At 41.7% G+C, this 27479-nt stretch overlaps 1 protein-coding gene across 8 annotated transcripts in view; it reads left to right on the forward strand.

Moving 5' to 3' along the window:
* KANK1 (KN motif and ankyrin repeat domains 1) overlaps positions 1–27479 on the forward strand; it is a 199107-nt gene that overhangs the window by 49745 nt on the left and 121883 nt on the right. For all 8 annotated transcript variants that reach the window (XM_023627263.2, XM_023627261.2, XM_023627264.2 and 5 more), the window contains one exon: positions 23178–23303. The gene's annotated coding sequence lies outside the window, so the exon portion shown is untranslated. The remainder of the gene's footprint in view (positions 1–23177; positions 23304–27479) is intronic.

Below are 27479 nucleotides of genomic sequence, written 5' to 3' on the forward strand. Positions count from 1 at the left end.
GTTTACAGTATGACAATATGAGAGCTGAAACAAGGAGGCAGAGTGTTGCCTTGGTTGACCTCAGCTGGGAATGTGTGCGTAGAGTGACTTAAGTATTTCACCACTCCGCACATGTCCATGAATGACTGTGAGTGTGGATTTTGGGGTTACAAATAAATTGTAGTGAGGAGGCCAATTTGCAAATATAGAATCCGTGAATAATGAGGTTCTACTTTATTTTTAACAAGCCTTATTTGGGGAGCTTACCCATAGACATTGAATGTTTTTTCCAAAGATTTGTCACCTTCTTGTGAATTGTGTAGTCTGTTCTTATGATCTTAGAGATTTATTCTCAACTCTCTAAAAATCAAAGGTAGTAGCTGTTTAGAATTTCTTGCAAGTATTTTTGCAGTAATATCCATTTAATTTTTTTGTGTGCTGAAGTTTTTAATTACACAGTCAACACTAACATGCACTTCTGTGATTTCTTTGATTTTTCTCTGAGCTTAGACACCTTAAGGATGAGGAATTTTAATTGGAAAAGGCAAAACGATTGCAGGCAGAAGTGGATGGATGTCTAGGCTAAGGGAGGTGACCAAATACTTAGGTTCTTGAGTTTGAGTGTCCAGGCCCAATTTCATCATATCTTAGGACACTTAAAAAGTCTCGCCAAAGGTAACCCATTTGAAAATGCTTTGTAAACTTGAAAATGCTGTCAAAAATAGAAGGGTGTAATATTGTCTGATTTGTAGACTTCTGTTGACAGTCTTGGAGGACAAGAGAAAGGCTAAAAATACTAAAAAGACCTGCAGATGTTTTTCAGAAGTTGAAAACGTTTTAATTTTCTAAAATATAAAATGGGGGCCGGCTCTGTGGCCGAGTGGTTAAGTTCTCACGCTCCACTGCGTCGGCCCAGGGTTCGGATCCTGGGTGCTGACATGGCACTGCTCGTCAGGCCACGTTGAGGTGGCATCCCACATCCCACAACTAGAAGGACCTGCAACTAAGATAGACAACTGTGTACGGGGGGCTTGGGGAGATAAAGCAGGAAAAAAAAAAAAAAAGATTGGCAACACTTGTTAGCCCTGGTACCAATCTTAAAAAAATAAATAAATAAAATAAAATATAAAATAGATTTTTTTTCAGCTGTGGCCCAGAAAGCTTTAAGGCGATACCCTAGCAAAATTAGAGTCTTCTCAGGTTAAATATTTTTGTGGCTGTCTACCACGTGCCCCATTCTTATTTTTATTACTGCCCTTCACACATACTGTGGTCCAGCCAGATAGCGTTATTCCCTCCTGCAGGCCAGTGCTTCCCTGTTCTGGAACTTTCTTAAAGCATTTGTCACTTGTGTTGGAGTTGTTTGCGTGTGTGTCATCTCTCTCCCTCCTACAAGATAAGCTTCAGGTCTTATTCGTTGTTTTCTCTCTCACAGACCCTAGTTCAGCGTCTTCCAAAGAACAGCTGTGAAATAACCTTGGAATGGAATAAATAGAGGTAATCCTGTGATTACCTAGGAAAGAGGCAGTCCTTGCAAGAGGTTGGCATGGGTTTCCCAAGGACAGGTGTGTCCTAAATTAACCTTGTCTCCTTTTTATTTTGCTTTTTTATTTTATTTGTGTGTGTGTGTGTGTGAGGACAATTGGCCCTGACCTAATATCTGTGCCAGTCTTCCTTTATTTTATGTGGGATGCCACCACAGCATGGCCTGATGAGCAGTGCTAGGTCTGTGCCCGGGATCTGAACCTGTGAACCCTGGGCCGCCGAAGTGGAGTGTATGAACTTAACCACTACGCCACTGGGCCAGCCTCCCTTGTTTCCTTTTTTAATAGTTATTTATTGAAGAGAGTCTGAGTAATGCCGTTGTTAGGGGATATCAGAATAAAACCAGGAGTTTGACTGAGTTTCTTAGGATCCTTTTATGGATAAGTTGGAAAAATATGGACTTGCGTATAATAAGATACATAGGTGTGTTGCATGTTGATTAACCATTTGATTTTGTGCAGTTGACTCCCTTGCCAGTGCTAGTCTGATTTTCCCATCACGGTCCCGTTAAGAAAGAGGAAAGTTAATAGTTTCTTGGTGGGTGTGGAGGAGCGTAAGGAGCAGGGCTTACTGTGGGCAGGGGTGTCGGGAGATTGGGAAGCATAACCAGGAGCTAAACGTCTTTGGAGTCTCCTGTTTTTGCACAAAGATGAATCCACTTCGTATTTTATTTTTTAACATACCCATATTTGTTTTAATATAAGAATAAATTTTTGTAAAACAAAATGGTTTGAGTAGTCCTTCCAAAATGACATGGTATCCTAGCTTGAGGAAGTGGCCTTTGATAAAGGTGGATCAGCTTTGTGTCTGTCCCAGTCTTGGGAGGAAGCTAACCGATTGGATGTCAGAAATTAGGCCATGGGCTGGCCTGGTGGCGCAGCAGTTAAGTTTGCACTTTCCGCTTTGGTGGCCTGGGGTTCGCCAGTTCAGATCCCAGGTGCAGACATGGCACCGTGTGTCAAACCACGCTGAGGCAGGCGTCCCACATATAAAGTAGAGGAAGATGGGCACAGATGTGAGCTCGGGGCCAGTCTTCCTCAGCAAAAAGAGGAGGATTGGCAGCAGATGTTAGCTCAGATCTAATCTTCCTCAAAAAAAAAAAGTTAAAAAAAAAAGAAATTAGGCTGGAAAAAGGCTTCCAAAAGCTGAAGGGGATCAATGTGAGCAAATGTACAATTAAGCTCTACTGAATGCAACTTCATTGTACCTAGAATAGGAAAAAAAAAATTGTGTGTTTGTGGAATGGGGAGGCCTGGGTCAGTAGCAGATCTTGTTAAAAAGATGTAAAGCTTTAGCCAACCATTTGATGTGGTAGCTGTCTCCAGCAGCATTAATGTCACAGCGTTCAAGACAAAGGAGATAATGAGCCCATTGTTTCCTGCCTTGGTCAGGCTGCCTCTCGGGGCTTGCTTCCAGTTCTGAGCTCTACATTTTAAGAGGACAGGCCAGGGAGGTAAATGGACTAGAAACTGTCCCCAGCCAGGAAGAGTCGCAAGGCCTGTTGGGTGGAAAGGAGAGCAAATTTATTTCTCAGCTTCAGGGGGCAGAATGAGAACTTTCAGATACACACAAGGAGACCATTCTTTTCTATGTCAGTTAATTCAGGATCTTTTTTCTGTATATACACATAAAATAAGAATCATATATACACTATTTAGTAGTTACTTTTTTCACTAAATAGAGCATGTGCAGCACTTCATGTTAATATTTATAGATCTACATTATCTTTTTTTTTGTTGAGGAAGATTAGCCCTGAGCTTACTGCTGCCAATCCTCCTCTTTTTGCTGAGGAAGACTGGCCCTGAGCTAACCTCCATGCCCATCTTCCTCTACTTTATACGTGGGACGCCTACCACAGCATGGCGTGCCAAGTGGTGCCATGTCCGCACCCGGGATCCGAACCGGTGAACCCCGGGCCGCCGAAGCAGAACATGCACACTTAACTGCTGCGCCATCCGACCAGCCCTACATTATCATTTCCAGTGGCTGTATTGCATCCCATTCTATGAATGCATCCTTATTTCATAAAAACCATCCCTTACTGCTAGTCATTTTGGTTGTTTCCAATTTCTTAATAACATAAACAACAATCCTATGATGAGCATCTTTGAAATACTTTTGTGTACTTGTCAATTTGTTTCCTTCAGACAAATTCTCAGAAGTAGGATGGCTACTATCAGGTCAAAGTTAGTCTTTTTTTTTTAAGGCTTTGGATACTTTGCCAGTTGCCTCACCAGCATGCCTGGCTATACTAAAGAAGTTCGATTACCCCAAGTCAGAGGGGCTGTAGAAGGGATTTCGGCAGAGTTGTGTGGTGAACAGCGACCTAAGATTCCTTCAAAATGTCGTGAAAGTTTTTCATGGGACCAGGTGATCATTTGATCTAGAGATGTTGTGTTCAGTCTTACCGTGTCGGTCATAATATTGTAGCAAAGTGTTGTTAAGAGTCTGTAAGGGAAAGGTGCAGAAGATTTCTGCCATCAGGAAGCGCTGTAGAAGTGAACTGGTCAAAGGAGGCACATCTCAGGCTGCGTCTCAGCCTCGAGACCAGTGGCTGGTAGCAGTCGGCAAATTACCATTTTATAACTCAGGTACGTCGAGCTTTCCCGAACTAAGTAAAATGCACTTTCTACACACTGCTCGAGCTGGGCAGCCTTTGCTTCTGGAGAGGATGGGGACAGGCAGAAAGCTGCTCTAGACCATGTTCCTAGTAGAGAGTTCCAAAGTGCTTTAGCATGTGTTCTATCTTCATGACCCAAAGCCCAGCTCCAGTGAGATGAGGTGGTGTATTGATCCATCAGGACAGTAGACTCCAGCTTCACTGCTGGGGAAGCCATTGACCCCTAAGCCTTAGTTTCTTTTCTTTTTCTTTCTTTCTTTCCTTTTTTTTTTGGTGAGGAAGATTGGCCCTGAGCTGACATCTGTGCCCATCTTTCTGTATTTTATGTGTAGGATGGCTGCAGTGTGTAGGTCCGTGCCCGGGATTGGAACCAGTGAACCCTGGGCCACAGAAGTGGAGCATGCGAAGTTTTTTGTTTGTTTGTTTTGTGAGGAAGATTGGTCCTGAGCTAACATCTGTTGCCAATCTTCCCATTGTTGCTTGAGGAAGGCTAGTGCTGAGCTAATGTCTGTGCCATTCTTCCTCCATTTTATGTGGGATGCCACCACAGCATGGCTTGACAAGCGCAGCTAGGTCTGCACCCAGGATCCAAACCTGCAAATCCCGGGCTGCCAAAGCAGAGCTCATGAACTTAACCACTACACCACTGTGCAGGCCCAGAGCACGTGGACGTAGCTGCTACTCCACCAGGCTGCCCAAACCTTAGTTTCTTAACCTGTAAAATGAGATGAATAATTATCGATTGTTAATAATTATCGATTATTCTAAAGGAGTCGTGAGGATTGCGTGAGATGATATACAGGATAGTACTTTATAATCTGTAAAACGCTGCACAAATATTAGCTGTCACTGTCAGCTAGTGGAACTTTCAGCTTTAATCTTTCTAATGGGTGAAGGAGCTAGTGAGCTTCATCAAGGAAGAAATTGGGTCTGATTTTGCTTGATTTTTTTCTTCTTAATATTTGGCTCATAGTTTCAACTCACTAAATATTTGTTGAATGAATGCAAGAAAATATTAGTGGAATATAGGCTGAGCTGGCATAGAACAGCATTTTTTCCCTTGAAAACATGTGCTTCTCATCTTTGTGGAATAAGTACTATTTTTCATATCTTACCCGTGAGGAAACTGAGATCCGTTGATCCTTAGGTCACTCTGACATCCAGATCCTGCATTTTCGGGTGATTTCTAATCACATGGAAAAGGGATTACTTCGAATACTTTTTTTGGTGGTTGAAGGTAAGAGATGAACCAAGCCTATACTACAGGCTCGTTTACTATATATAGTACTATGTAGTACTTGTGTACTATAGCTCTGTTGTGTGAAACCATTTAAAGCAAACTGATGAAATATTTTGTCAGACTTTATTTTTATTTACTTACTGATGATTAATAGAAAAAAAATTTGTGTGTTTGTTTTATATGTAGCCCTCACTGAAGTCTCTGTTGCCAGGAAGCTAATTCTGTTATCATCGTCCCTAATATGGCAACTTTGCCCATATTTCTGTTCTTTGTGCATTGTGTTTGGTCTTAAAGTGTGACTATTCCATTAACTGGGAGCTCTGAATAGCCATTGTGTAACTGGAGTGCATTCTGTCTGTGTCAGTTCCATGCATTGTGTTTGCGAATAAACGTGCTGTTTTATTTCTGATGAGACTTCTCTCATTGCCACTAATGATATGATGTTATTGAAAAGATAAGCCTATGAATAAACTTCGTAAGTACCTTGCATTGTTGAAACATATCTTTCGGTTTAGGATTACCTGATTATGTATATGTTTCCGTATTTTCAAATGGGCTATAGAACCATCAGTGTCTTATCCTTGGTCTTTAGGTGAGAAGTGTTGGTGAAATTGAATCCAAAATTACATGTTCACGTGCGCGTTGCTAGGGAGAGATTCCGTCTTTTTCGTTTGTTTTTTGGGTTTTTAAAATCGGAATTTCAAATTAGACTATGGACCAGAAATGCTTCGAGACCCTGACTCAGCCAATTCACTTCAGCCCCGGTTGTTTGATCACTAGAAAGTGGTGTAAAACACCCAGACTAGTGCAGGGTACTCATACATGCTAAACAAACATTTATTGGAGACCTGATAAAAATCACAGGTTCTCTTCTTTTCTTATCTGTAACACTTCATGGTCTGTGAGCTCCTGGGGAAAGGGTCTGTGTTTTACTCATTCCTTGGCATCCTAACTTCTCACCTCTGCCTCCTAGTGTAATAAAATTTGCACTTTCTGTGTCAAAGTGAAAATCTTTAAACTTTTTTGACTAGGTGCCCCTGGTCATGTAAAACACATGTAAGCACATGTCCTCAAAATAGACACTTATTTATAAATTATATACATGTATGTATCTATATTGAGGCTATGTGCTTAGATTGTTTCATACTGATAATATAATATAAAACACACATAACAGCAATGTTGAAATAAGAGAGATGAAAAGTTTTTCAAATGTATTGATAACCATGATGGCTTCATATTAATGTTAGCTACTATCTAAAAAGGTACACTAGATGCTTATTTCTGCTCATTCCTGCTTTTGGCCTCTTCATAATCTGGGCTTGCACCCAACTCTAGCTTTTCATGGCTCCCCTCCCACCTCCTAACCCTCTTCCAGCACGCGCCCCTGCTAACTGCTTATCTCTATGCTTAATTCAAATTCTTGAGAGTCAGGCTCTCATTTACCCAGTTCACCTCATCACATCAGGTCAACTTATGTGAATCTCTTTGATAAACACAGTTGTTTTGGCTTCTCTTAGAAAGTCACTCTGTTCCCCGCAAGTGGCCAGGGCACGTTGGAGACAAAGTCACTGGACACAAACATGGCTGCTCAGGCAGCAAGGAGTGTGAGTATGACAGCTTCACTGAAAAGGGTCCTGAGAGGCTGGAATGGAGCCTTACTCTTACACAAATGTGTCTCTGGGTCTAGAAGAGACATTGAAGTCCGACTCCCTAGTTTTCCATTGCAAATCCATGCCTATATCCTTTTAAAGACCACTAGGCATATTAGACAATGTTTTTTGTAATTTAAGTAAACGAGAGAGCTGGAGACCGTTTACTCCTGTAAAGAACTTCCCCACCCACCTATCTACCCATCCACCTTTCCTGTCTAGTTACTACTGGGGAGAAAAGGGCAGCAGCTTCCATCTTTAAGACTTAACCCATAGTTCTTGCAATGGGGAAGAATGGTTTTAGGTTTGCTCCCGTTTAGCCTCATACAGACAGGAGTTTAAAGATTGCTTCTGCAGAACACAGCTCCCTTATTCTAAGTCCCTTCTGTATAGAGCCAACGAGGAGGCCTTTTGCAGAATCGCCTAGTTTGGAAGTGCCCTGTAATGAAGCACATGTTTGGGAATGTGAAACCCGTTTGTACATCCATGGGAATGTTTTCTTTTGAGAAACAGCATTCTAGGGCCCTCCTTTGCAGATCTTCAGTTCTGCGTTGGCCCATTTGAAAGCCTGTTGGCCCCCGGAGCAACTTGTGAGCTCATCAGAGTCGCACCTTCTCATCTGAGTTATGATCCTGCAGTATGGAAGATTGCGTATGTTCCATAACTTTAAGTTGCCAAGTGGTATTGAATTTAGAGTTAATATTTTAGACTGGCTCAAAACCATCCAGAAAGAGCAAAATGTATAGTCTTCCAAAGAGAGGAGTACTAACATTAAGTGCCTAAGTTCCGCACTTTGCATTCTTTGTTCTACTTAATGTTCACGCCCCTATCAGGTAACTGTGGTTATTCCCGCTTTATAGAGAGGAAGACAAAGCTCAGAAGTTAAGTGATTTGACTAAAGTCACAGACTTGTCACGTGTGAGGTAGAAGGTGACTCTGTGTGATGGTGACTTGCGTTTCTCTTGAGGAACTTGATGCCAGGTATGGTGGTAAGCATTTTAATAGGCGTTATCGTATTCATTTTCACCACATTTGAGCCTCAGAGGTTTAAAAATCAGTCTTCCAATACTGTTTTTAGACCCAGGACAAACACTTAAAACATTGATGAATTTCCTTCCAGTTGTTTGTACATTTTTTTTATAGTCTCTTCAATTTCATACCCCGTTTTCACTTAACTTTATAAACTAAGCATTTCCTCATCTTAGTAAAATCTTCATAAACATGTTTAATGTTTGTATAATAATTTAATAAAAATTTAAGTTTCTGACTTTCTGCTGTTACAATAGGGGGCAGTGAATGTATTTGTGGCTAAATCTCTGGGGGTTTTTAAAAACATTTTCTTGGTGTGTATTATTAGAAGCAAAATTACAGGGTCAGAAGTTGCAAATGTTTATTTTTAAAACTGTAACCACTTTAAAGGCCCTTGATACATTTTGCCCAGTTGAATTCTTTAAAAGATGGGACGAATGGCCACCACGATGTCAGTGTGTGTGCGCCTATCTCCCTGTAGACCTGGCCCCTGGGGATGGGATGGATGGTTCCAGTGCTCCTCCATCCGGCTGCAGTCCTCCACCCCAAACCAACTCCGCTGTGGGATGTGGGGAGGCTGTTGGGGCAGAGGTCTCTCCTCGGTCCGCCTGGCACCTGGCCACTTCCAGCTGCTTGATGTGCTCCCTGGCAGTCCTCCTGCCACCCCTCCATTATGTCAGCTCTGTTTCCAAAAGCATAACTTGGTATCCCTGTATTATTCATCATTCTCTTATTTATATCCCCTCAGTGTGTCATACTACTTTTCTGGTTTCTAATTGTATTCACTTCTACGTAGACTTACAAGAGATTTACCTCTTTGGATTTTTAAACCAGCTTTTGAATGTATCACTTCTGTTTTTTCTGTCATTTAATGCATTCATTGTTGCTGAAGCATTTTATTTTGTAACACTTTTTCTAACAAATGGAGTTGAGTGTTTTTCCTCATTTGGATATGTAGTTCATTTCTTTTGATTACTTAGGGCTTGCATTTACCATTGTGCCCACCTTGACCAGATCCCATAAGATTTGTTATGTAGGGTTTGTGTGTTTTTGTTAATTCTACACCTTTCCCACCCTAAATCTTCTTGTTATTTTGAAAATAGTCTCATATTAGGATTTATATTTCTTTGAAACAACAATTACTTAGGAGAATAGTTTCTTTGTCTTCATGTATTGGGTTTTTTGTTTAAGTACCTGTTATTTCTATGACAGTTTTGTTTTTCATCTGTGCTCAGAGTATGGTCTATCATTGCTACTTTGTAGAATTTATTGAATTCTTCTTTGGCCTATGATATATATAAAACACTATAAATTTACAGTAAATTATGTGTGGAGATTTGGGAAAAAATCTATCTCTGTAGAGTTAACTTTGATTGATTGATTGATTGATTGAGGAAGATTAGCCCTGAGCTAACATCTGTTGCCAATCCTCCTCTTTTTGCTAAGGAAGACTGTCCCCAAGCTCACATCCGTGCCCATCCTGCTCTACTTTATATTTGGGAGACCTGCCACAGCATGGCTTGCCAAGCGGTGCCATGGCCGCACCTGGGATCCGACCCAGCGAGCCCCGGGCCGCCAAAGCAGAATGTGCACGCTTAACTGCTGTGCCACCAGGCCGGCCCCTTGGGTTTATTTTCTAAAGTCTGTGACTGTATTTTCATTACCATCTAAGTGTCATGTCCTCAGCATCCCCTGAATATGAAGCCTTGGCTTGTTTTCCTGGCTTGGTTAACAGTTTTGAGATAACTGATTCTCGTTATCTGGCCGCACTGTTACCCTGTGGGCCCAGCTGGGTGTACAGCCTGTGGGATGGAAAGAAATCAAGACTCAGGTCCCTAGAAACCGAATCTGTGACCTAGACCCTGTCCCTGAGGTGCTCTGACCAGAATGTTAATCTGATTGTTTGAGAAACTTTCATCATCGTAAAAGGCAGAAATAATTTTCTTAGTGCTGTTGATAAAATCTGGACACATCCTGCTCCCCACTCTCTATTATGGAAACTGCGCATTGCAGATTGACTTTCCTTCTTAAAGCCACCTGCCGCCATTAACTTACATAAATTGTCAAATATACTAAGCATTTGAAAATGTGTACTTTTGTAAGCTTTTGGGAGATATCTAAATATGGAAACTAATTAGACAGTGACTAAATTATGTTGCTTTTCATTTGAATTTAATAAAGTTACTTAAGACTCCATTCAGTTTTTTGTGAGACTTCATAAACATGTTTACTGTCTGTATAATAGCGTAACACTAATTTCAGTTTCTGGCTTTTTGCTGTTATAATAGTGCAATGAATGCATTTGTGTCTAAATCTGTGGGGCATTTTTTTGAACATTACTTCCTTAGTATATGTTATTAGAATTAAAATGGCTTGGTCAGAAACTACAGACTTGTGTGTGAGTATGTATGTATACAAGTATAATAACTGTAACCCCTCTAAGGATTCGTGATGTGTTTTGCCAAATTGACTTCTTTTAAAAATGGGACCACTTTCCACCCCAACGTCAGTGTGTGAGTGCCGGTCTCCCTGTAGCCCTGGCCCCTGGGGGTGGGCTCCTCCACCCTGCTGCGGGCCTGCATCCCCGACCGACTCTGCTGTGGGGTGTTTTGTGTGATAAGTCGGTGTCATGTGTCTTCTCCACAAGCGAAGGCATTGTTACCAAGGCAAACAGTGATACTGGATACACTGTTGTACATGCCAGATGCCAGAGAAAAGGTTCCTTGGAGGAATTGTTGACCACTGGAGAAGTTGTGGCAGTGCAGAAGTTACAGTGTTCCTGTGGCCACACACGTTAATGGATTTGTTCTAATGTTGGAGCCCTAGTTAAATGAAAATTCAGAACACCTCCACTGGGAAAAATATAATAATAATATATATTATTATAATATAATAAAAATATAGTTAAAAACCATAGGAGTGCATTGCTTGTCAAGATTTAGCAAAGAAGACCATGTTGTTGAACAAGATAGGTTGCTTTTTTCTTTTTAATAGGTAAGAAAATAGTCATGCTTTGCTTGTAAATCAAAAAATATTTTTGAGGGCCGGGTCAGTGGCACAGCGGTTAAGTGTGCACATTCTGCTTCGGCGGCCAGGGGTTTACCAGTTCAGATCCTGGGTGCGGACATGGCACCACTGGTCAAGCCATGCTGTGGTAGGCGTTCCATGTATAAAGTAGAGGAAGATGGGCATGGATGTTAGCTCAGGGCCAGTCTTCCTCAGTGAAAAGAGGAAGTCCTCCATGACCTTGCAGTCTAGGAAGACTGACCTTCCTCCATCGGTCACTCCTCCCACAAGGAGCCAATTCCTCTGTCTTTTCATTCAGGATTTGTAAAGCAAACACCAATCTCAGGGGAGGGGAGGGAGTCAGAGAACGCTGGCAACCGTTTTAACATTTTCTTTAAAATAAAAACAAAATGATGCCTTCTGTAATCCCTGCTACCCACAGCCTCCTTCCTTTTCTTACCAATAATGATTTATTTTACTCCTGGCTTAAAAAAAAGAAAAGTCCTGATTTTATCTATCTGGTCATTTTATCTTCCTAAAAAGAAAATATATTTTTGAGAGAGACATTTTATTTTTTGGGGGGGGAAGATTAGCCCTGAGCTAACATCTGCCACCAATTCTCCTCTTTTTTTTTTTTTTTTTTTGCTGAGGAAGATTGGCTCTGAGCTGACATCCCTGCCCACCTTCCTCTATGAGAGAGACCACATTTTTAACAAGAAAACAATGACCAAGGTATGCTCTCTGGTCCCCAGGCACTTATAATCTCATGTAAATTTATAATTAGAGATTTACACAGTTCTGCTTTGTTGAATGAATGCTGAAATGCAGTTGGGCCATCAAGTCTCAGCTGAGAAACTCAGATATATAGAGTAAGATGTTTCTTAGTTTATCAGAAAAATTAAAAGCAATTAACTTTGTTTAAAATACATGTACACAGATTATTCAGGAAGAGAGAAATATGGAAAATTTGTAGGAAAGTGCTCAGTAAGCATTTGGTAAGGAATCAGATTTCATTTTTTTAGCCTCCTGTCCTGTGCATTCAAGTCCTAAATTCACCAAGCGATATTCTTCCTGGTTTGCCTGTGGGTCTAGGTACAGAACGCCTTAGAAATGTTGCAGGTGCACATACCCATCTACCGTTCCACCGGGAGGTCGCTGGGAGGGCAGGCCCATTTTCCTTTATTCAGGCATTTCAGTTTATGATAATTTGGAACTGGCAAGTCAATGTTTTTCCTCCACTTATATGTCTCTAGCTTGTAGTTGTAGTAAACAGTGATTAAAAATGTATTTATACTTTTTTAAAGGAAATGGATGTCAAGCAGGGATTTTGAATATGCCAGTGTATTTGCATCAGTATGTTTTAACTGATGAGGTGGCCGTGGCTATTTCTGGCGGAACCATCTTTCCGTCTTTGTATTAGAAAATTTCTGAAATATCGTTTCTTGGGGGCTAGAACAAGACGGGGTTGTATCAAGTGACAGATGTCTTTAGGACTTGCTTTCTCATCCTTTGCCATCTTGTCAAACATTACCACAGTATATGTCCTGATATAGTAAAGGTCAGGTGTAACAGGAAGCTGTCTTTTCTTTCTAGCACGTTTGGAGGAAGATATTTGAGCTGGTATAAATTTTCCTTGCTGGCAGAGTGGAATAGAGTCTGACCTGCAGAATTCATGATGTTGACGTACTGCTGCCATAATTGGTCAGGGGCCGCCTTTATGTCCTAGATGAGTTCATGCCATTACCAAGGGACAGTTTTTACAATCAAAGAATAAAAGATAATTGGTACATGTGGAGAGCCTAGATCAATAAATTAAATTTGCTGCCTTACCAGTCTCTAAATATAATAAATAAAAATCAGGACTTTTCTTTTTTTTAAGCCAGGAGTAAAATAAATCATTATTGGTAAGAAAAGGAAGGAGGCTGTGGGTAGCAGGGATTACAGAAGGCATCATTTTGTTTTTATTTTAAAGAAAATGTTAAAACGGTTGCCAGCGTTCTCTGACTCCCTTCCCTCCCCTGAGATTGGTGTTTGCTTTACAAATCCTGAATGAAAGGACTGAGGAATTGGCTCCTTGTGGGAGGAGTGACCCATGGAGGAAGGTCAGTCTTCCTAGACTGCAAGGTCATGGAGGAGCACACACACTTTGAAATGTTTGATATCAGACTGGGTTAACCACAGAGGAACAGTGCCCTTGTTGTTTCTGTAATTGCAGTTAGTTTTCATTAGAGGCTCAGAGTCGAAAGCCAGGAGTCACTTAGAGGAGTCAGGCAGGGGGATGAATGGGGGCCTGTGCCCGTCCACCTCTGCTCTCTGCTTCCAGGGTGTTTGCCAGGGTAGCCTGGGTTCGTCTTCTTAGTGGAAGGAGTCATCTCATCCTATGGAAGCAGGCGTCACTGATGCATATCACTACCATCATCTCACCTTGGCCCTTGGGCTGCGAATATTGGAAAGGCCCACGTCAGACCCACTCCTCTCTTGGGAAAGGTGGCAGAAGTTCTCTGCCTGTAACATGGCATAAAGGCTGAGGAGGAGAAGGATGGAGGGGTGAGGAGAGTGGACAGGGCGCCAGCTGTCTCTGCTGAAATACCCAGACCTGGGCTCTGATCGTTAATGGGGCTGAGAGGACATTTCCTTGGTGCACGTTACTGCCTGACCCAGTTGACTGGGGCACTCTGGGGAAATGGGCTCGACTCCCACTCTTTCTTCCCTAGATCGAAGTACGTCATTTAAATGATTGTTCACACTGAGATGAGCACCCGTACCACCCTATTCTCAACGGGGAAGAAGCCTTTATATTTTGTAATTCTTTATTGAAAACACCCTGTCTATTTTTTAAGTGTATTTATGTTTTAAATTGAAACCTGTATTTGCTCTGTTTTGGTTTTTTCTTTCTTCTCCCGAAAGCCCCCAGTACATAGTTGTATATTTTAGATGTGGGTCCTTCTAGTTGTGTAATGTGGGAAGCCACCTCAGCATGGCTTGATGAGCGGTGCCATGTCCACGCCCAGGATCCAAACCAGAGAAACCCTGGGCCACTGAAGCAGAGCGCATGAACTTAACCACTCGGCCACAGGGCTGGCCCCTTGCTCTGTTTTTATACATACAGTAGAACTTGGTTGAAGTAATTTCTTTTTCATGAGGAAGAATCCAAAACATCTCAGATTATTCTGATTTTTTGAGAAGGCTAACATCTGTTCGGCTTTATCTTTTTTAAAGCTAAACGTTTCTCTCATCTTCCCTGGTGAGTGAGGGCTCTCTGGTACTTAAACGTACAAATTATTTCAATTAAAGAAGTCAACAATATGCTGAAAGACAAGGCAGCGGCTGATACTTGGTAACATCTTTAAAATTACATAGTAATAACCTTCAGTCAGATTTACAGTATTATAGAGGTAGGTATTCTCAATTTATGTATGGAAAGTTAAATCACAGAGAAAGTTAGAGTAGTACCTGCTGAGGTAATTCACGCAGTTGATGACGAAAGTTACATTCCTTGTCCTTTCCATAAGAAACTTCTGTTTTCTATGATAAATTAATTAGAGAAGATAGCGTTCTAGTGAATAGCAAGGAATAAGCTTACTAAGTGGTTCTGAAAGGCTGGTACCTGGAGCAGCATCATTTGAGAACTTGTTAGAAGTTTACACTTTGGGGCCTTACCCCAGACCCACTGAATTAAACTCCGGAGGTGTGAGTCCAGCGATCTGTGCTTTTACAAAGCCCTCCACTTATTGGTGATGCACTGCACAGAACAGTTTGAGAACCACCGGCTTGCTATAGACTCGTTATAATGTGTCAGTTTAAATGCTCCAAGTTGCTGAGGTGATACAGCCCCTTGGGGTCTAAGTGTAGGCAGGGTAGGAAGCAGTGGGGCAGCCTCTGATGGTAACCCCATCAGAGAGGAAATCACTTTCTGATCTGCTCGCACACACACACACACACACACACACACACGCATCCACCTTTTGTTCTCTGTGCTGTAAGTGGAAGTGTTCTTCCTACTTTATACATCTAGATACCAAGTCAGGAAGTGTGCTTTGGATGGCTGAATGCCCCTTGTTCCCTGTGCAATCTCTCAAGTGTGACCTTTATTTTTATTTTTCGTCCTTTGCCAAGCCATGAAGGGTAAAAAAAAAAATATGTACATTAGCAGTATAATTACCATGGATAACAATTAAATGCTTTATTTCTGATTGATTAATCCTAAAAGAGAAAAGCTCTTTTCTTGAACCCTCTGTACAAAAGTTTAAAAATTAAATATGTCTGTTTTATTTCCCCCCTGGGGCCCTATCACTGTTTGAGTGTATCTCACTGTTGATTCTTTTAAAAAATACATAAATAAATATATAAACAGCCATGTTTATACATTGTTACAACATCAATGCAAGTTTTTAAGGAAAAATCAAGTAGGACAATTGAAAATAAAATACCCATTACCAAATTGGAGACTGTTCTTTACTGTATCAAGAAATTGTACTTGGATGTTTATGGGAGAAATTATTCCAGACCTTACCAGTTCTCTGTCAGAAAACTGAGAGTACTCTGCACAACCGTTTTCTCCCACCTTTGTATAATATTTAACTTTCATTTGAAACATAGGCTCAAGCTATGCTAAGAATTCCATCTGTAAGATGACAAGCCTATACAAGGTGAGGACACTGAGAGCAGAGCATTCTCATAACTCTTGGAGTTTTACTGTTGTATCTTGATTTACTAAAATGTCTGCAGCTGAAAACAGTAGAATGTGACTGTATGCAGGTTTGAAAAAAAAAATATATATATATATATAAAATGTCAGCTAAAGTTCAGTATTCAGCCTGCAAGCCTAGAAAAAGAGGGCTCAGTGAGGCAAAATTTGGCAGGGGAGACACACCGAGATGGAGGGACGAGGGATCTAGTCACTGGGAGGTGTTCCCAGTTGGGGGCCTGGGTTACACTGTGCACCCTCCCCCACCCCACACCAGGTCTCCTTCCCTCTGGTCTGATTCAGTGCTCACCTAGCACGCTTCATTATTGGCTTGATAACATGGTAACAGGGATGGATGGTAACATAGTAACAGGAAAGGATGCTATTCAATTGGAAATCTTTGGCTGCAAGGAACAAAACCAACTTAAGGGGGGTTTAATCAGGATACTGAGGTACTCCAAAGAATCCAGGATCCTCAGAAAAAAACCTAGAATCAAAAATGGGAAAGCAGGGCCTGGCCACGTGGCACAGCGGTTAAGTTCGTATGCACGTTCTGCTTCAGCAGCCCGGGGTTCGCCGGTTTGGATCCCAGGTGTAGACATGGCACCGCTTGTCAAACCATGCTGTGGTAGGTGTCCCACATATAAAGTAGAGGAAGATGGGCATGGATGTTAGCTCAGGGCCAGTCTTCCTCAGCAAAGATAGGAGGATTGGCAGCAGATGTTAGCTCAGGGCTAATCTTCCTCAAAAAATAAATAAATGGGAAAGCATACGGAGTTCTAAGAACTCTGTCTTGTCCCTACTGCTCTCGGCTTCATCTTCACCTTTCTGCAGACCAGCTCTGTCTGCGATGCTGTTCATGGGTCCACATCATGAGTCCACTGCATCCAGAGCCTGGCTGGCAGTTCCTTAGCCCCCATTTCAAAGCCCCCAGGAGAGACCCAGCATGGGTCTGATGTCTTCCTATGGTCCTGTGAGCCACAGCTGGGTGAAGTGGTTGTGCACTGAGAGGCAGTAGGGTTGGCTCACCTCTGACCCTGTGGCTGGGTCAGAAAATTCCAAAGATGGGAGTAGTTCGCATAGCAGGGACAAAAGCTTTTCCCCCCACGCATACCATTAGCATGTTGCTGTGGGTTTATTCATTAACTCCACACTCTGGGGGAGGAAACATCTTTGGCTCCAAGAAAATCTCGGAAACCTTGGGCCACATGTGAATTGGGATCATGGATTGTGGTGAGTTTTCCGGAGTGACTGCACCCCGAGGCGTCATGGCTGTCAGCAGCCAGTGCCTTCAGTGGCACCTGTCTCTGCCCATGCAGACCCTTTAAACAGCAGTGGTGATGAGCAAGACGGAAGTTCTTGGGGAAATGCCTGGATGATGCAAAAGCCTCTGGAATCTCTGTCTAAAAGTATTCTTAATAAAGAATACTGAATAACATTCTGATCCACTGAAGGAAGCCAATGAAGTTGAACTAATATTGTCAGAAAAATATATAGGTTACTAGATATTAACCCTTCTTCCTTCCTTGGTTGATTTGCTCATTCGGTTGTTAATTTGAATTGCTAATAACTCTTAGTCCACAAACCTTAGGGGTGCAAAAAGATATTTCTAAATCAATGTAACTTCTACTCCACTGGGGCAGCAGAAAGATTAACTTTGGTTAATCTTGGATCTCTTTCCCTCCCCACCCTCCCAGGGTTGTGCCAGGCTTACGGGTTCTTACGACATGTCATGAGGTCAGGAAGGCCCCTGGGTCGTCTCTTCACCCTGGTCCCTGCTGCTTCTGGGCCGTGTTTGAGGCTGGGGAGGATGCTTTGTCACAGTGGGAGGCCAAGTTCAGCATCTTGCCATTCTCCTGGGACTCCTGCGTGTCTGAGGGGCAGCCAGGGAGCAGGTGCAGAGCTCTGCTGCTCCGAGGCCCACACTCACTCTCCTCCAGGAATCTCCTCTTGGTCTGGGGGTTATTGCCCTCTTCTCAAACCCTTTCCTCTGCGGGGAAACCTGCCCACAGCCTCCCTGCGGCAGGGAACCCAGAGCCCTCTACCCACGTGAATGAGGAAAGTTCAGAGACAACTCTCCAGGTGCTGGCTGTGGCCTGGCGGAGTGGTGCGCTCTGCTTCCTCTGCAGTCATCAAGCAATGTTCACCCATGGTCAGGTCCCTTCTCCAGGCTTCTCCTGCTCTTCCTCGTGGCTACTGATTTGTGGGTGGCTGTCCCTGCCCCAGACTGACAGGGAAAGTGGAGGCCCTTGTTGTTTGGAAGGCTGTTTATTCCAGAAGCGTAGCCTTCAGATTCCTAAGCATTTTCTATAAATCTTGAGTGAATTCATAAATGTATGGGGAGAGGTTTCCTTTTCCTTTTTCTGGCAATGGATAATTTAGTTCTCTTAATATTCCTGCAAAGAACCTCATCTGCCTGGCTCACACAGGCTGTGCTCTTTTGCCCTCAGAACTCTCAGTGACTAGACTAATTGTGAGTGCCACCAGTTTCAATGATCACTACCTTCCTTTGCTGTTATTTCAGACACTGCCCTGTCCACAGCACAGCTAATCAGTTAAAAAATAAAATAACATGTTGGGGAAATATATTTAGGGTCAAATCAAGGAGAACCCTATAGAAGATGGCAAAGCTTGCAAACAATAGTAATAAAAATATGCTATCCTGGGTAACCAGCATATTCCAGAGGGTCTGTGAATGCCTATTCATCTAGAATTTCAGTACAAGCTGTACATAAAATATTTAGGCAGCACAGTGCTTCCTCACCCCTGACAAAAGCGTAGGGTCAAGTGTGTACTGTTACTACAGACGTCACTAACGTATGAGCAACTGAAAAACCTTTGAGAGTATTTGGAATGTTAGGAAGTTGAGTATTTGTCATGGGGTTAAGCTTGTAGTGACTGATAAAGTGGCCTTGGTTCCTAAACAGAAATATTTATCTTGTTACCAAAATCGCACTTTATAATAAAGACACATCATAAAAGAGAGAGAAGAAGAGAGTTTGCTAATGCAAAACTTAGAAGAATGGATGGTGCAGAAGCTAGTAACCTGGTTTACTGTTGGTCAAGAGATTGGAGTAGCTCTGGGGTTACTGTTTAGAAAGAAATGTCACTAAAAACACAGCTGGGAATAATTCTGTTACCAAGTCTTTTTTAGGATTAATACAGGGCTTATTTGTAAAATAAAAATCTACTTGTAACTTTACTATGGATGTCTATTACATTTTATGGGTAGGAGAGGAGCAATGATATCTGCCTAATAGGCTCATTGTAAGGATGGAAAGGATAAGGCATCTTAGTAAATACTTAGTAACAGCAGTTTTGCTTTGCTGTAGCATGATTACGTCCACTCATGACTACCTGCGTTTTCTTTAATCCTGGAAATAGACCAGTAAAGTAGTGGTGTTTCCATTTTAGAGATAAAGTTAAAAATTGAGGGAACTGTTTGCAACACATAGGACAGAGTTTGTGTATAATATCCTTATAAAAGGATATCTCAGCATCCTTATGGTGAGGATCCTTTCTGCCTCTAATAGGCTGGAATTGGTTTTGTACCTTGTAGCCAAAGATTCCCAATTCATATACCATCTTCTCTCCATTATTAGGGTACCCAGTTAATACCCTTGATAGATGAGAGGTACTACAAATTAATACGATGAACACTCCAGCAGAAAAATAAAGGACATACGTAAGAAGTACACAAAAAGTAAATGTCTAACTTCAGAGATATGCTAATGAAAGTGAGCTTTTTTAATCTATAAAATAGGATAATTTAAAAAATAATACCCAGTTTAGAGGGAGTGTGGAGAAGTGTATTCACTTATGTACCGCTGAAGCATAGATTGGGTCAAGCATTCTGCAGGGCAAGATATCAATAGCCAATCCATGTATTTTCCATTCATTTGACCCATGACTTTATCCCTAGCAAATACTTAATGGTGTGTTCAAGGATATCTATCTCAGCATTATCTGTATAATCAGAAATTGGAAGTGACTTAAATGCTTCAGGGGGATTTATTAAAATTGATTATTGGATAGTCATTTAACATAAGAGTATAGAATATTAAGTGACACAATATTTCCATCAGAAGAAATGGGAAACGCAGGTTACAAATAATGCCATACAATTCACTTAGTAAAAAATTATATATTTTTATTTGTACAGATTTGTGTCTTATGTTTATAAATATGTCGTGCATGCATACCAAAGTGGAAGGGGATTCAAAAAAATACTAATAGTGCTTATAATTTTTTTCTTTATTCATGTTTTATTGTTCTAAGCTTACAGTAAAGAATAAGCACTACTGTGAAAGAAGAGAAAAATGTTTAAAGTTATTTTTTGACGACTCAGCATAAATTATATAGGTTGCCCAAAGGTGGTAACATAGTATCTGATCTGAATCTGGACTTTTGCTCTGTTGATCTGACACATTTTAGTGTCTATTTTCTTTTTCTCTGTTAAATTAATAACTTTCATTTACCGAAAGCAGGAAAATATAATTTAGATGTTCAGACTTGTTAGCAATTAGCTGTCGGATAGTTCTGTAAGGTTCTTAGAGAACAAAAACCAGGCACCCAGAGTGGTGTTGGGAAAGAGAGGGTGGGAGGGTTTGCAGTCGGTTATTTTCAATAGTTAAGCTCTGTGCATATAGAGAGGTGAGGAGCAAGGAAATAAGAGCAAGGTGAGTTTTTTTTTTATCGAGCTGTTAAGTCAGGTAAACATCAGGGTAGAAAGTGACCAGCACAATCCTTTTAGCTTGATAAGCACAGTTCTTGGGAGGAAAGTCTCTGTGTCCATTTGTCCTCCCAGTTTGTCCTCAGTCCTTGCAGTCTGCACTGTGTTCCAGCCCCATTGAAAATTTCCCTCGGGGGTCTTCAGTGACCTCCTTACCAATTGTTAAATCCAGTGACATCTTGTTAGTGCCCATCCACAGCATTTGACGGCACTCATCTTTCTTGGGGCTAATGTGCCTCTCCACCCTCATGGTTATTCTCCTACCTCTGTAACCGTTCCCTCGGTGTCTCCTTCATCCGTTCTTCCTCCATCTCCCTTGACTTTTCACTGTCTTCTCCTCATTCCCCTTAGAACCTTCATTTAGTCCTGGGGCTTCAACCATCATCTTTTTTGAGGTAAAAGTGTAGCAATCAATCTTTCCCCCCATGAGTCATCCCTGTTGTGGCTGGTAGTTTGGTCATAAAATGGTTTTGGAAATAACACATTCGCTTTGACACAAAGTCTCAGATATTGAACATACTTAGCGCTCATCTCCTGGCTCCGTGAAGAGGCCCCTAGCCTGTCTGTAGATGGTTTACTCACGGATGATGGAATAAGCTACTGTGTGAGCCTCTCCACACAGTGAAAATGGTGGTGTTAGTAAAAGAGTCTTACCTCAAGGCACAAAGGCGTATACATTTCAAAAAGCATTTGCAGAGCTGATGCAGAAAATACTGGGTTTGTAAAAACTCGAATGTGGTCCACCCTGAAGTGAAAAACTAAAATAATCATAATAGTCCCTTCCCAGCTGGACAGCCAAGCTGAATGCACATGAAACAATAGACAGTACCCTTAAGACACTGTGTGAGGATTAAGTTGTCTGGAAGGTGGGCATTGCTGGGGCCGTGGACTCGAGCTGGGCCTTGACAGAGGGGATAAGAAAAGCTGTGTCTTGCATTGGGACTGATAGGTGCAAAAACAGGGTGTAAGAATGTGTCCTTTCAGGGGCCGACCCGGTGGCGCAGCAGTTAAGTTTGCACATTCTGCTTCGGTGGCCCGGGGTTCACCTGTTTGGATCCTGGGTGTGGACATGGCACCACTCGGCATGCCATGCTATGGTAAGAGTCCCACTTATAAAGTAGAGGAAGATGGGCACGGATGTTAGCTCAGGGCCAGTCTTCCTCAGCAAAAAGAGGGGGATTGGCAGATGTTAGCTCAGGGCTAATCTTCTTCACACACACACACAAAAGTGTTCTTTGAAACATAGTAAGACTTATTTGACTAGGTCAGAAGGTGTTGGAAATTGGAAGAAGATAAGATAAAGTGTAGTTAGATTATGGAAGAGACTGTAAGTCAGCAGAAGAGTTCATATTTGATGGAAGAGAAAATTATTACCGCTATGGATATGGTTATGAGAGAAGGCTGGATTTGGAAATTAGAAGAAAAGAGAACTTCAGAGCTGGACGTACCTGGAAGGCAGGGTGGAAATGACTAATATTTGTTGTGTACCTACTGTGTGTCAGGCACAATATCTCATAGTTCTTATTCTTACAGCAACCTTAAAGGTAAATAATATTATTCTGATTTTATATATACCAAACTGAGTTTTGAGGAAATATAACTTGTCTAAGGTCTGCAGAGTGCCTGGGGCAGGATTCAAGCCCAGGGAGATCTGACTTCAAGGCACAATGAGGATGGAGAACATTGAAATCAGTTCTTGATTTTACAGCCAAGAGAACCAACACCCAGGAGCTAGGGGACTGTTCAAGGTTACACAGGTAAATAGGATGAAGGCAATTGCTCTGCAAGAGAGGCCAGGTTGGGGGCTGCTGTTGTAAACAGGTGGGGGTGCCAGGGAGTTGGGGACTAGTGGTGGCACAGGAGTGAAAAAGAGGGGTTAGCAGCAGCATTCGATGGAAAGTGGTGATGGGCTGATCTCGGAAGGGGGTGATGGAGAGGGATGATGGGGAAAACCATCCCAAGGTTTTAGTCCCGGGGAACTGCCCTTCACTGAGAAAATCCTCAGTGGTGCTGGTTTTAAGAGAAAGGCCATGTGCTTCTTATGGAGTCGTCTCAATCTGAAATGACAGATATCAAAATAGAAAAAACAAAAGTATTCATGAGCTGACTTATGTACATACTGACAAATACATGGAAGAGAACAGTAACAAGAGTGAAAGTGAAAGGCTGTGAGGAGCTAGCCCTTATCTTAATCCCAAGAGCAAGTGACTAGCTTTTTCCTAAAGCAAAGGAGACTCATGTTCGCCCAGACATCCTCAGTCCTCTTTTTTTTTTTTTGAGGAAGATTAGCCCTAACATCTTCTGCCAATCCTCCTCTTTTTGCTGAGGAAGACTGGCCCTGAGCTAACATCCGTGCCCATCTTCCTCTACTTTTTATGTGGGACGCCTGCCATAGCATGGCTTGCCAAGCAGTGCCATGTCCTCACCCAGGATCTGAACCGGCGAACCGCAGGCCGCCAAAGTGGAATGTGCGAACTTAACCGCTGTGCCACCGGGCTGTCCCCCTCAGTTTTCTTTTATTCTGGCCTGCTGCTTCCACCCCCAACAGGAAAATGACTTAACTGTACTTTGATTTCTATGCTGCATGGCTGTCTCTAATAATTGATTCCCCTCTCCGCTAGGTCTCAAGACTAGAAAGGAGTGTTGTTCCGTCACATTTCCCTCAACGAGGTTCTTTTTCCTTTCAGAATGATGGTCACTGTACTGGATGGACTGCTGAACTACTGAATTACTTCCATCTTTTGACCACACTAGGAAATTGTCCATGGAGTTGAAATATTTATTGCGGTAATTTCTGGCCTTACATAATTGAGGTAAGGTGTACTCTTTTTCCATGTGACTATCATGAAGTTGTGATGTTTCTCCTTTAACTTTGCTTTTTAGAGACATTAGTCCATTCTCCTCCTCTGACTTTATGCTCTAATAATCCTTCAGAGTGTTCTTAATCTGAAGAAGTATAAGAGTGCAGAAAAGACTTTTCCTGTGATGAAATATGAGCAAGTTGTGTGACTCTGAAGAATAAAGGTGAAAATATATTACTCTGCAGATTAAATCAATAAAAGTACCCCATTTCCATAAACACAATATGCATAGACTGGATTACACTAGAGAAATTTAATAGATTGAAAGGAGTATTATTAAGCCGTCTTGAAAAAAAATGGAGATACTTAAATATTAATATATTGCTGTCTTTATTCAAGTTAAGAAAATCTAGAAAACACAGAGAATTTAAAAGAAAAACTTGTTATTCCCTTTCCAGAGATAATCAGTGTTAAAATTTTACTGCTTAATTTGTAATATTTGTATTACAAATATTTGTAATAGGGTGTGTGTTGACTTGTTAGATGTTTGCAAACGAGAAACATTTATCACCTTCTTGCTCCCTGCTAGGCTCTGTACCGAGCACTTTGCATACATTAATTTATTAATTCTCACAACCCTGTGAGGTTGGTACTTTTCTCATCCCCATTTACACGTAAGAAAATTGAGGCTCAGAGAATTTAAATGACTTGCCCCTGTTGACAGAGCTGGTAAACCCCTCAGAACTTGAATCAGTCACTTACCATAGCCCATACTAATGGGCTTTCTTACATACTTTTCCTTGACAAAACGCTTCTTCCTTTTCTTCTACAGCATCATTTTAAATGACTGCATGGCATTCACTTTGTGGGTGTGCAATAGTTTCTCTACTCTATCTCCTTTCGTTGGACATTTATTTGTTTTTCTTTCTTTACTTTTGGAAACAACATTGCGATGAACATCTTTTGTGCACACCCATGATTATTTCCCCAGGATAAATTGTTGCAGGTGGCATTGCTGAATCAGTGAGAACGTGGGAATGTATCTTTCGGGTTTTTGATGCATTCTGCTAATTGTCTTCTCAAAAGGTTCTACCAGTTTATATTCTTACTAGCTGTATGCATATGTACTTGATGACCCTAAGCCCTCAGCAACGTTGGTAGTTAGCAATTTGAATAATTTTGTTCATCTTTAAAAGATTCCAAGTATCCTTTGTTTCTGCCTCTCATACTTTAGGTCCGTGGCTTCCTGACTGAGTTCTCTCTTTCCACTCTTGACCCCACTTTGTCACTAAAGGAATTACAGGACAGTGGGTAAGAGCGTGGGCTCTAGAGCTAGAGGCCTGGGTTCACATCATGGCTGTACTGCTCTGCCTCAGTTTCCCCATCAATAAAATGGAAATAATAAAACCCATCATATGGGGTGCTGAGTGATCATTGATGTAAAGTACTTTAGAACAGCGGCTGACCCTTGGTACGTGCTCAATAATTGTTGGCTACTGCTATTGTCCTGCTGAAGTCCATGCTCATATAATTAAAAAGCCAAAGATTATTCTTGTTTTGAATGAAATATGATTATTACCAAAGCAGTAATTCACATGGAAACTAAAGTGCTGACGTTATAATATTGTTAGTGTTAACATTGAGCAACCTGAAGGTCACAAATAACCATCCCTGCCTCAGTTGATGCTGAGAGGTCAAGGATAATGAGCAGACAGTAATAACAGGAATAACCAGAGTGTTAACATGCTTTATCAGCTCACGGAGCACTTTCACACACATTATCTCGCTTGATCTCACAACAGAGCAGGTATTATTAACCTCGTTTTACAGAGGAGGAGATTGTTGGAGGAACTAAGTGGCTTCCTCACTTAAGGTCGTGGAAATGGTCAGTGGCAGAGCTGGGTGTGTACTCTAGGCCTTCTGACTGTGATTCCTTACTCCTGATGCTTCCTGGCATAAGGAGAAACTGAGGGCGTGCAGGTGTAGATACTCAGGTCTAGAAATGTGCTGGAAGTGGAAGGAGCAGAGTGGGATGCCGCCTGGGAGGAGGCAGCAGAGTTGGGATGAGGAGACTTGGTCATATTGAAAGGGAGGCAGGGACCCAGTGGGGAGGAGAGAGAGGCATGGAGGGAGGGGTCAGAAGGTGAGGGGAAAATTGAGGGGGCTGGGGCTGCAGGGCCCACAGAGCTAGCTGAGGAGATCTGGTGGGGGGGGGCTTCATCTTTGCAGTGAGGGGAGGAGGAGGGAAGGAAGAGAAGGAGGATAGAGACTCAGGTGCTTTGGGATAGAAAGGAGGGTTTGAGGGTGCTCAAGATTTATGGCCTGAATATACCTCCTGAACAAAGAACGAAGAAAGGATGTGTTGAGAGTAAGAGTGGTGAGTTTGGGGTTTTCAATTTGAGAAAGGGGAGCTGTTTAGATAGCTGTTGTATGAAACGGGCTAGAAAGAGCTGCCAGAGACCTTTGCAGCACAAGAGGCAGGACCAAGATAACATCCGGGCTCCAACCCAGCAGACTCTGTGACCCCAGCAACCCTGCTTTCGGGGTGCTGAGGATGTGCGCTTGCCAGAGGAGGAGGTTTCTTTGTGAGCTAAGGGTAAGACAGGCTCCAGGTCAGAATGAGGAAAGGACGACTCCTAAGTTGCCTATGGATTGAGAAGAAATTGCACTCTGCCATAACCCCTGGTTTCCAAACGTCAGGCTGTGCTCCAGGCCTGGGGTACCCTTTGCGTAGGAGTTACCTTCTTCAGTGATAGCATTCATGGTGTCTCTCGTCAGTGGGTGCAGAGCTTTTTAATGAACGGAGAGACAAAAGCACTAGTTCTCGGTCTCTTGTTCTAGAAACCTTTGTTGAGAACTGTGCTTATAGTCAGGCAATGGGTAAGTGAAGTGGGGAGATGTAGATGGTTTCTTATTCTGTGGAATGAGGAGTCAGACTAGATAGTTGCTTCCAGAAGTTCCTTTCCACCATACCGTTTTCTGATTCAACTCCAGTCTACACTTAGTCTTCTACCTATGACCTCCGTTACTAGGCTGTTCAGCATGTCTACATTTTTATTTTATGATGTTCTAGATATTTTTTTGCTTGATTCTTTGCTTACTATTAAAAGCAATGTATATTGACTGTAGAAGAATAAAATATATGTAGAGAAATAAAAAGATCTGTTAAAAATGTGTAATCCTACCACCATTAAATAACTACCATTAGTATTCTTCCAGAGATTTTTTCCATATGCATATGCCTTAAAAAGATTTTTCAATACAAAAATGCAACCTGCTTTTCTTTTTATTTTTTTGCTGAGGAAGATTAGCCCTGAGCTCACATATGTTGCCAATTTTCCTCCTTTTTTGCTTGAGGAAGATTAGACCTGAGCGAACATCTGTGCCAGTCTTCCTCTATTTTATATGTGGGATGCTTCCACAGCATGGCTGACTCGTGGTGTAGGTCCACACTTGGGATCCAAACCTACAAACCCAGGCCGCTGAAACAGAGCACACTGAACATAACCACTAGGCTGTGGGACCAGCCCTGCAACCTGCTTTTCTTAACTGGTATATTGTAAATTCCTCTCCATATCAGTAGACATTGCTGCGTAATTATTAAAGTTTGATAAAGATTCTAGTTTAGGAAAGTACTTAAATCTCCCTCTGGACATACATGTCAATGCATATCCTTCTTAACTAGATTTTTGAAGCTGCTCTTAATTCTTCCTTTATATAAAATCAGGAAAGAGGTTGTTGATATATATTACGTGGAAAACCAAACCAATTTGTAATCCCACCAACAGTATGCAAGAGGTCTCTTCCCCATACTCTTTTAACATTAGATAGTAGAACTGAAAAGAAACTTGACCCAGTTTTATGGACAAGTGAACGTTTATCATATGTTTATGAACCATTTATATTCCTTCTTTTGTGAATTTTTCTGTTCCTGTCCTTTGCCCATTTCTCCAAAGGGATGTTTGTGTTTTTGTTACTGATTTGAAAGAGTGTTATTGTTGTAAAATATCTTTTACTATAAAGATATTATGAATTTTTATGTCCTTTGCCTTTGAATTGTGTATAATGTTTTTAAAAGTAAGTAAATATTTAATTTTAGGTAGTTGAATCTTTTCCCTGTGGTTTCCATATAGACTAACTAGGAAGCAAGAATGCCTTGATATCTTTCCCCCTCATTCAGTTCTTCAC

The sequence above is a fragment of the Equus caballus genome, chromosome 23 (assembly GCF_041296265.1).
Source record: "Equus caballus isolate H_3958 breed thoroughbred chromosome 23, TB-T2T, whole genome shotgun sequence".
NCBI lineage: Eukaryota > Metazoa > Chordata > Mammalia > Perissodactyla > Equidae > Equus > Equus caballus.